This window comes from Salvelinus fontinalis, chromosome 10 (assembly GCF_029448725.1).
Source record: "Salvelinus fontinalis isolate EN_2023a chromosome 10, ASM2944872v1, whole genome shotgun sequence".
Classification (NCBI taxonomy): domain Eukaryota; kingdom Metazoa; phylum Chordata; class Actinopteri; order Salmoniformes; family Salmonidae; genus Salvelinus; species Salvelinus fontinalis.
Window position 1 is genome coordinate 48,969,057 of NC_074674.1, and position 10,502 is coordinate 48,979,558.

At 52.1% G+C, this 10,502-nt stretch overlaps 1 pseudogene; it reads left to right on the forward strand.

The window, feature by feature from the left end:
• Positions 1-10,296, forward strand: part of LOC129863323 (large neutral amino acids transporter small subunit 4-like) — a 46,787-nt pseudogene extending 36,491 nt beyond the window's left edge.
• Positions 10,297-10,502: the final 206 nt, after the last annotated feature.

Consider the following 10,502-nt stretch of genomic DNA (forward strand, 5'->3'; position numbering starts at 1 on the left):
TTAGGGGTTACGGGTTTGTTCCCAGGGGTTAGGGGTTCGTTCCTAGGGCTGAGGGGTTCGTTCCTAGGGGTTAGGGGCTAGGGGTTTGTTCCTAGGGGTTAGGGGCTAGGGGTTTGTTCCTAGGGGTTAGGGGTTCGTTCCTAGGGGTTAGAGGTTCGTTCCTAGGGGTTAGGGGTTCGTTCCTAGGGGTTAGGGGTTCGTTCCTAGGGGTTACGGGTTCGTTCCTAGGGGTTAGGGGCTAGGGGTTTGTTCCTAGGGGTTAGGGGTTCGTTCCTAGGGCTGAGGGGTTCGTTCCTAGGGGTTCGTTCCTAGGGGTTACAGGTTCGTTCCTAGGGGTTAGGGGCTAGGGGTTCGTTCCTAGGGGTTACGGGTTCGTTCCTTAAGGGTTAGGGGTTCGTTCCTAGGGCTGAGGGGTTCGTTCCTAGGGCTGAGGGGTTCGTTCCTAGGGGTTACTGGTTCGTTCCTAGGGGTTAGGGGCTAGGGGTTCATTCCTAGGGCTGATGGGTTCGTTCCTAGGGGTTACGGGTTCGTTCCTAGGGGTTACGGGTCCGTTCCTAGGGGTTAGGGGCTAGGGGTCCGTTCCTAGGGCTGAGGGGTTCGTTCCTAGGGGTTAGGGGTTCGTTCCTAGGGGTTAGGGGCTAGGGATTTGTTCCTAGGGCTGAGGGGTTCGTTCCTAGGGGTTCGTTCCTAGGGGTTACGGGTTTGTTCCTAGGGGTTAGGGGCTAGGGGTTCATTCCTAGGGGTAGGGTTTCGTTCCTAAGGGTTAGGGGCTAGGGGTTCGTTCCTAGGGGTTAGTTCCTAGGGGTTACGGGTTCGTTCCTAGGGGTTAGGGGCTAGGGGTTCGTTCCTATCGGTTAGGGGCTAGGGGTTCGTTCCTAGGGGTTCGTTCCTAGGGGTTAAGGGTTCGTTCCTAGGGGTTAGGGGCTAGGGGTTCGTTCCTAGGGGTTCGTTCCTAGGGGCTAGGGGTTACGGGTTCGTTCCCAGGGGTTAGGGGTTCGTTCCTAGGGGTTACGGGTTCGTTCCTAGGGGTTAGGGGCTAGGGGTTCGTTCCTAGGGGTTAGGGGTTCGTTCCTAGGGGTTAGGGGTTCGTTCCTAGGGGTTAGGGGCTAGGGGTTCGTTCCTAGGGGTTACGGGTTCGTTCCCAGGGGTTAGGGGTTCGTTCCTAGGGGTTAGGGGTTCGTTCCCAGGGGTTAGGGGTTCGTTCCTAGGGTTTAGGGGTTTGTTCCTAGGGGTTAGGGGTTAGGGGTTCGTTCCTAGGGGTTACGGGTTCGTTCCTAGGGGTTAGGGGTTAGGGGTTCGTTCCTAGGGGTTAGGGGTTCGTTCCTAGGGGTTAGGGGTTAGGGGTTCGTTCCTAGGGGTTAGGGGTTCGTTCCTAGGGGTTAGGGGTTAGGGGTTAGGGGTTCGTTCCTAGGGGTTAGGGGTTCGTTCCTAGGGGTTAGGGGCTAGGGGTTCGTTCCTAGGGGTTAGGGGCTCGTTCCTAGGGCTGAGGAGTTCGTTCCTAGGGGATAGTTCCTAGGGGTTACGGGTTCGTTCATAGGGGTTAGGGGCTAGGGGTTCGTTCCTAGGGGTTAGTTCCTAGGGGTTACGGGTTCGTTCCTAGGGGTTAGGGGCTAGGGGATCGTTCCTAGGGGTTAGGGGCTAGGGGTTCGTTCCTAGGGCTGAGGGGTTCCTTCTTAGGGCTGAGGGTTTCGTTCCTAGTGATTAGGGGCTAGGGGTTTGTTCCAAGGGGTTAGGGGCTAGGGGTTCGTTCCTAGGGGTTACGGGTTCGTTCCTAGGGGTTTGTTTCTAGGGGTTACGGGTTCGTTCCTAAGGGTTAGTTCCTAGGGGTTACGGGTTCGTTCCTAGGGGTTAGGGGCTAGGGGTTCGTTCCTAGGGGTTAGGGGCTAGGGGCTCGTTCCTAGGGCTTGGGGGTTCGTTCCTAGGGGTTACGGGTTCGTTCCTAGGGGTTACGGGTTCGTTCCTAGGGATTAGGGGCTAGGGGTTTGTTCCTAGGGCTGAGGGGTTCGTTCCTAGGGGTTAGTTCCAAGGGGTTACGGGTTCGTTCCTAGGGGCTAGGGGTTTGTTCCTAGGGCTGAGGGGTTCGTTCCTAGGGGTTCGTTCCTAGGGGTTACGGGTTCGTTCCTAGGGGTTAGTTCCAAGGGGTTACGGGTTCGTTCCTAGGGGTTAGGGGCTGAGGGTTTCGTTCCTAGGGGTTAGGGGCTAGGGGTTTGTTCCTAGGGGTTAGGGGCTAGGGGTTTGTTCCTAGGGGTTAGGGGCTAGGGGTTCGTTCCTAGGGGTTACAGGTTCGTTCCTAGGGGTTAGTTCCTAGGGGTTACGGGTTCGTTCCTAGGGGTTAGGGGCTAGGGGTTCGTTCCTAGGGCTGAGGGGTTTGTTCTTAGGGCTGAGGGTTTCGTTCCTAGGGGTTAGGGGCTAGGGGTTTGTTCCTAGGGGTTATGGGCTAGGGGTTCGTTCCTAGGGCTGAGGGGTTCGTTCTTAGGGCTGAGGGTTTCATTCCTAGGGGTTAGGGGCTAGGGGTTTGTTCCTAGGGGTTAGGGGCTTCGGGTTCGTTCTTAGGGCTGAGGGTTTCGTTCCTAGGGGTTAGGGGCTAGGGGTTCGTTCCTAGGGGTTAGGGGCTAGGGGTTTATTCCTAGGGGTTAGGGGTTCGTTCTTAGGGCTGAGGGTTTCGTTCCTAGGGGTTAGGGGCTAGGGATTTGTTCCTAGGGGTTTAGGGGCTAGGGGTTCGTTCCTAGGGGTTACGGGTTCGTTCCTAGGGGTTCGTTCCTAGGGGTTACGGGTTCGTTCCTAGGGGTTAGTTCCAAGGGGTTACGGGTTTGTTTCTAGGGGTTAGGGGCTGAGGGTTTCGTTCCTAGGGGTTAGGGGCTAGGGGTTTGTTCCTAGGGGTTAGGGGCTAGGGGTTTGTTCCTAGGGGTTAGGGGCTAGGGGTTCGTTCCTAGGGGTTACAGGTTCGTTCCTAGGGGTTAGTTCCTAGGGGTTACGGGTTCGTTCCTAGGGGTTAGGGGCTAGGGGTTCGTTCCTAGGGCTGAGGGGTTTGTTCTTAGGGCTGAGGGTTTCGTTTCTAGGGGTTAGGGGCTAGGGGTTTGTTCCTAGGGGTTATGGGCTAGGGGTTCGTTCCTAGGGCTGAGGGGTTCGTTCTTAGGGCTGAGGGTTTCATTCCTAGGGGTTAGGGGCTAGGGGTTTGTTCCTAGGGGTTAGGGGCTAGGGGTTCGTTCTTAGGGCTGAGGGTTTCGTTCCTAGGGTTTAGGGGCTAGGGGTTCGTTCCTAGGGGTTAGGGGCTAGGGGTTTATTCCTAGGGGTTAGGGGTTCGTTCTTAGGGCTGAGGGTTTCGTTCCTAGGGGTTAGGGGCTAGGGATTTGTTCCTAGGGGTTTAGGGGCTAGGGGTTCGTTCCTAGGGGTTACGGGTTCGTTCCTAGGGGTTCGTTCCTAGGGGTTACGGGTTCGTTCCTAGGGGTTAGTTCCTAGGGGTTACCGGTTCGTTCCTAAGGGTTCGGGGCTAGGGGTTCGTTTCTAGGGGTTAGCGGCTTAGGGGTTCGTTCCTAGGGGTTACGGGTTTGTTCCTAGGGCTGAGGGGTTCGTTCCTAGGGGTTAGTTCCAAGGGGTTACGGGTTCGTTCCTAGGGGTTAGGGGCTAGGGGTTCGTTCCCAGGGGTTATTGGCTGAGGGTTTCGTTCCTAGGGGTTAGGGGCTAAGGGTTTGTTCCTAGGGGTTAGGGGCTAGGGGTTCGTTCCTAGGGGTTAGGGGCTAGGGGTTCGTTCCTAGGGCTGAGGGGTTCGTTCTTAGGGCTGAGGGGTTCGTTCCTAGGGGTTAGGGGCTAGGGGTTTATTCCTAGGGGTTATGGGCTGAGGGGTTCGTTCTTAGGGCTGAGGGTTTCATTCCTAGTGGTTAGGGGCTAGGGGTTTGTTCCTAGGGGTTAGGGGCTAGGGGTTCGTTCTTAGGGCTGAGGGTTTCGCGCCTTGGGTTTAGGGGCTAGGGGTTTGTTCCTAGGGGTTAGGGGTTCGTTCTTAGGGCTGAGGGTTTCGTTCCTAGGGGTTAGGGGCTAGGGATTTGTTCCTAGGGGTTAGGGGCTAGGGGTTCGTTCCTAGGGGTTACGGGTTCGTTCCTAGGGGTTAGTTCCTAGGGGTTACGGGTTCGTTCCTAGGGGTTAGGGGATAGGGGTTCGTTCCTAGGGCTGAGGGGTTCGTTCTTAGGGCTGAGGGTTTCGTTCCTAGGGGTTATGGGCTAGGGGTTTGTTCCTAGGGGTTAGGGGCTAGGGGTTCGTTCTTAGGGCTGAGGGTTTTGTTCCTAGGGGTTAGGGGCTAGGGGTTTGTTCCTAGGGGTTCGTTCCTAGGGGTTCGTTCCTAGGGCTGAGGGGTTCGTTCTTAAGGCTGAGGGTTTCGTTCCTAAGGGTTACGGGTTCGTTCCTAGGGATTAGGGGCTAGGGGTTCGTTCCTAGGGTTTAGGGGCTAGGGGTTCGTTCCTAGGGCTGAGGGGTTCGTTCCTAGGGGTTAGGGGCTAGGGGTTCGTTCCTAGGGCTGAGGGGTTCGTTCCTAGGGCTTGGGGGTTCGTTCCTAGGAGTTACGGGTTCGTTCCTAGGGGTTACGGGTTGTTCCTAGGGATTAGGGGATAGGGGTTCGTTCCTAGGGTTTAGAGGCTAGGGGTTCGTTCCTAGGGCTTAGGGGTTCGTTGCTAGGGGTTAGGGGTTCGTTGCTAGGGGTTAGGGGTTCGTTCCTAGGGCTGACAGGTTCGTTCCTAGGGCTGAGGGGTTCGTTCCTAGGGGCTAGTGGTTAGTTCCTAGGGGTTACGGGTTGTTCCTAGGGATTAGGGGATAGGGGTTCGTTCCTAGGGTTTAGAGGCTAGGGGTTCGTTCCTAGGGCTTAGGGGTTCGTTGCTAGGGGTTAGGGGTTCGTTCCTAGGGGTTAGGGGTTCGTTCCTAGGGGTTACGGGTTCGTTCTTAGGGCTTAGGGGTTCGTTCCTAGGGGTTACGGGTTCGTTCCTAGGGCTGAGGGGTTCGTTCCTAGGGTTTTACAGGTTCGTTCCTAGGGGTTAGGGGTTCGTTCCTAGGGCTTAGGGGTTCGTTCCTAGGGCTGAGGGGTTCGTTCCTAGGGGTTACGGGTTCGTTCCTAGGGCTGAGGGGTTCGTTCCTAGGAGTTACGGGTTCGTTCCTAAGGCTGAGGTGTTCGTTCCTAGGGGTTACGGGTTCGTTCCTAGGGCTGAGGGGTTCAATCCTAGGGCATAGGGGTTTGTTCCTAGGGGTTACAGGTTTGTTCCTAGGGGATACGGGTTCGTTCCTAGGGGTTACGGGTTCGTTCCTCGGGCTGAGGGGTTCGTTCCTAGGGGTTAGGGGTTCGTTCCTAGGGGTTCGTTCCTAGGGGTTACGGGTTCGTAACGCCTGAGGGATGAATGTACTGACTATGACTGTGATATGTGGTTGTAAGTCGCTCTGGATAATAAATTACTTAAATGTAAATGTAAATGTTGTCTCACCTAGCTATCTGTAGATGAATGTACTGAATATGACTGTGATATGTGGTTGTCTCACCTAGCTATCTGTAGATGAATGTACTGACTATGACTGTGATATGTGGTTGTCCCACCTAGCTATCTGTAGATGAATGTACTGACTGTGATATGTGGTTGTCCCACCTAGCTATCTGTAGATGAATGTACTGACTGTGATATGTGGTTGTCCCACCTAGCTATCTGGAGATGAATGTACTGACTATGACTGTGATATGTGGTTGTCCCACCTAGCTATCTGTAGATGAATGTACTGACTATGACTGTGATATGTGGTTGTCCCTCCTAGCTATCTGTAGATGAATGTACTGACTATGACTGTGATATGTGATTGTCTCACCTAGCTATCTGTAGATGAATGTACTGACTATGACTGTGATATGTGGTTGTCCCACCTAGCTATCTGTAGATGAATGTACTGACTATGACTGTGATATGTGGTTGTCCCACCTAGCTATCTGTAGATGAATGTACTGACTGTGATATGTGGTTGTCTCACCTAGCTATCTGTAGATGAATGTACTGACTATGACTGTGATATGTGGTTGTCCCACCTAGCTATCTGGAGATGAATGTACTGACTGTGATATGTGATATGTGGTTGTCTCACCTAGCTATCTGTAGATTAATTAATGTACTGACTATGACTGTGATATGTGGTTGTCCCACCTAGCTATCTGTAGATGAATGTACTGACTATGACTGTGATATGTGGTTGTCCCACCTAGCTATCTGTAGATTAATTAATGTACTGACTATGACTGTGATATGTGGTTGTCTCATCTAGCTATCTGAAGATGAATGTACTGACTATGACTGTGATATGTGGTTGTCTCACCTAGCTATCTGAAGATGAATGTACTGACTATGACTGTGATATGTGGTTGTCCCACCTAGCTATCTGGAGATGAATGTACTGACTATGACTGTGATATGTGGTTGTCCCACCTAGCTATCTGAAGATGAATGTACTGACTGTGATATGTGGTTGTCTCACCTAGCTATCTGAAGATGAATGTACTGACTATGACTGTGATATGAGGTTGTCCCACCTAGCTATCTGTAGATGAATGTACTGACTATGACTGTGATATGTGGTTGTCTCACCTAGCTATCTGGAGATGAATGTACTGACTATGACTGTTATATGTGGTTGTCCCTCCTAGCTATCTGGAGATGAATGTACTGACTATGACTGTGATATGTGGTTGTCCCTCCTAGCTATCTGTAGATGAATGTACTGACTGTGATATGTGGTTGTCCCACCTAGCTATCTGAAGATGAATGTACTGACTGTGATATGTGGTTGTCCCACCTAGCTATCTGAAGATGAATGTACTGACTATGACTGTGATATGTGGTTGTCCCACCTAGCTATCTGTAGATGAATGTACTGACTATGACTGTGATATGTGGTTGTCCCACCTAGCTATCTGTAGATGAATGTACTGACTATGACTGTGATATGTGGTTGTCTCACCTAGCTATCTGTAGATGAATGTACTGACTATGACTGTGATATGTGGTTGTCCCACCTAGCTATCTGTAGATGAATGTACTGACTATGACTGTGATATGTGGTTGTCCCACCTAGCTATCTGTAGATGAATGTACTGACTGTGATATGTGGTTGTCCCACCTAGCTATCTGTAGATGAATGTACTGACTATGACTGTTATATGTGGTTGTCCCACCTAGCTATCTGTAGATGAATGTACTGACTGTGATATGTGGTTGTCCCACCTAGCTATCTGTAGATGAATGTACTGACTATGACTGTTATATGTGGTTGTCCCACCTAGCTATCTGTAGATGAATGTACTGACTGTGATATGTGGTTGTCTCACCTAGCTATCTGTAGATGAATGTACTGACTATGACTGTGATATGTGGTTGTCCCACCTAGCTATCTGTAGATGAATGTACTGACTATGACTGTGATATGTGGTTGTCCCACCTAGCTATCTGAAGATGAATGTACTGACTGTGATATGTGGTTGTCCCACCTAGCTATCTGGAGATGAATGTACTGACTGTGATATGTGGTTGTCTCACCTAGCTATCTGAAGATGAATGTACTGACTATGACTGTGATATGTGGTTGTCCCACCTAGCTATCTGAAGATGAATGTACTGACTATGACTGTGATATGTGGTTGTCCCACCTAGCTATCTGAAGATGAATGTACTGACTGTGATATGTGGTTGTCCCACCTAGCTATCTGTAGATGAATGTACTGACTATGACTATAATATGTGGTTGTCTCACCTAGCTATCTGTAGATGAATGTACTGACTATGACTATGATATGTGGTTGTCCCACCTAGCTATCTGTAGATGAATGTACTGACTATGACTGAGATATGTGGTTGTCCCACCTAGCTATCTGTAGATGAATGTACTGACTATGACTGTGATATGTGGTTGTCCCACCTAGCTATCTGTAGATGAATGTACTGACTATGACTGTGATATGTGGTTGTCCCACCTAGCTATCTGTAGATGAGTGTACTAATTTAATTTGTTCTGAATAAGAGATCTGCTAAATGTTGGGAATAGGTTCTGACTTCCTCTAGTTTCCCCTCTCCTCCCCCTTCACACTCCCCCTCCACTCTCCTGTCCCCTCCCCACTCCCCTCCCTCTCATGTCCCCTCCCCCACTCCCCTCCCTCTCCCGTCCCCTCCCCCACCCCTCCCTCTCCCGTCCCGTCCCCCACTCCCCTCCTTCTCCCGTCCCCTCCCCCACTCCCCTCCTTCTCCCGGCCCCTCCCCCACTCCCCTCCCTCTCGCCCCCCAGGGATCAGCCCAAGCGCCGAGACAGACAGATACAGAAGGTGACCAATGCCATGCGAGCATTCATCCTGACCAACGTCCTATTGGTGGGATTCGGCATCACCTGCCTGGTGCCCAACCTCCCTCTGCAGGTGAGTGCTCCGTCCAACTGTCACTCAAACTAAGCCTCGCCTCCTCACCACCTCTTGGCCAATCAGCAGCAGTTTTCCAGGACCAGTGTCAGTGACAGCTGATATAGGAATGAGATGAGAGCAGTGCTCTGTCTCCTCCTATAGGCTTTACAGTGGAACTACAGCTAGACATGACCTGTTCTCCCTGTAGTGGGCAGTATCAGCTTTTAGACAATACACCCTGGGCTCTCCAACCCTGTAGGTTTTAACTCCAACCCTGTTCCTGGAGAGAGACCCTCCTGTAGGTTTTAACTCCAACCCTGTTCCTGGAGAGATACCCTCCTGTAGGTTTTAACTCCAACCCTGTTCCTGGAGAGATACCCTCCTGTAGGTTTTAACTCCAACCCTGTTCCTGGAGAGATACCCTCCTGTAGGTTTTAACTCCAACCCTGTTCCTGGAGAGATACCATCCTGTAGGTTTTAACTCCAACCCTGTTCCTGGAGAGAGACCCTCCTGTAGGTTATAACTCCAACCCTGTTCCTGGAGAGAGACCCTCCTGTAGGTTATAACTCCAACCCTGTTCCTGGAGATACCCTCCTGTAGGTTTTAACTACAACCCTGAACCCTAGTCCCAACCCCTGAACCCTAGCCCCTATACCCTAGTCCCTATACCCTAGTCCCTATACCCTAGCCCCTATACCCTAGCCCCTATACCCTAGCCCCTATACCCTAGCCCCTGAACCCTAGCCCCTGAACCCTAGTCACTATACCCTAGCTGCTATACCCTAGTCCCTGAACCCTAGCCCCTATACCCTAGCCCCTATACCCTAGCCCCTATACCCTAGCCCCTATACCCTAGCCCCTATACCCTAGCCCCTGAACCCTAGCCCCTATACCCTAGTCCCTAAACCCTAGCTGCTATACCCTAGTCCCTGAACCCTAGCCCCTGTACCCTATCCCCTATACCCTAGCTGCTATACCCTAGCTCCTATACCCTAGCCCCTATACCCTAGCTGCTATACCCTAGCCCCTATACCCTAGCCCCTGAACCCTAGCCCCTGAACCCTAGCCCCTGAACCCTAGCCCCTATACCCTAGCCCCTATACCCTAGCCCCTATACCCTAGCCGCTATACCCTAGCTCCTATACCCTAGCTCCTATACCCTAGCCCCTATACCCTAGCTTCTATACCCTAGCCCCTATACCCTAGCCCCTATACCCTAGCCCCTATACCCTAGCCCCTATACCCTAGCCCCTGTATCCATTTTGGGTACCTGACTGACTGGCTGATTGTCGTCTGAGTTATTCCTTCTCTCCTCAGATCTTGTCATTTGTCCTCCACACTGTTGTGAGAGGGTTCATCCACTCTGTTACCGGAGGTCTCTATGCTGCTGTGTGAGTACTTCTATAACCCACTCTGTTACCGGAGGTCTCTGTGCTGCTGTGTGAGTACTTCTATAATCCACTCTGTTACCGGAGGTCTCTATGCTGCTGTGTGAGTACTTCTATAATCCACTCTGTTACCGGAGGTCTCTGTGCTGCTGTGTGAGTACTTCTATAATGTCACACGTGTTGTATGTGTGTATATTGATGTGTGTTTTCCGTATCTCTCTAGGTACCCGTCGTCTCAGTTCGGCAGTCTGACAGGGATGCAGTCTCTGGTATCTGCTCTGTTTGCTCTCTTCCAGCAGCCGCTCTTCATGGCCATGATGGGCCCTCTGAAGGGAGATCCACTCTGGGTGAATGTAGGCCTGTTGGGGGTCAGTATGCTGGGCTTCCTGCTGCCTCTGTACCTGGTGCGTTTCAGACGCACGCTGCACCGCCGGATACACGACAGAGACCAAAACTCCAAGATATAACTCAAGATCAACGGGTCCGGCAAACCTGAAGGCTTCGTCTAGAGGAAGGAGTAAGAGAGGGAGTAAGAGAGGGAGTAAGAGAGGGAGTAAGAGAGGGAGTAAGAGAGGGAGTAAGAGAGGGAGTAAGAGAGGGAGTAAGAGAGGGAGTAAGAGAGGGAGTAAGAGAGGGAGTAAGAGAGGGAGTAAGAGAGGGAGTAAGAGAGGGAGTAAGAGAGGGAGGAGAGGAGAGAGAGAGGAGAGGAGAGAGA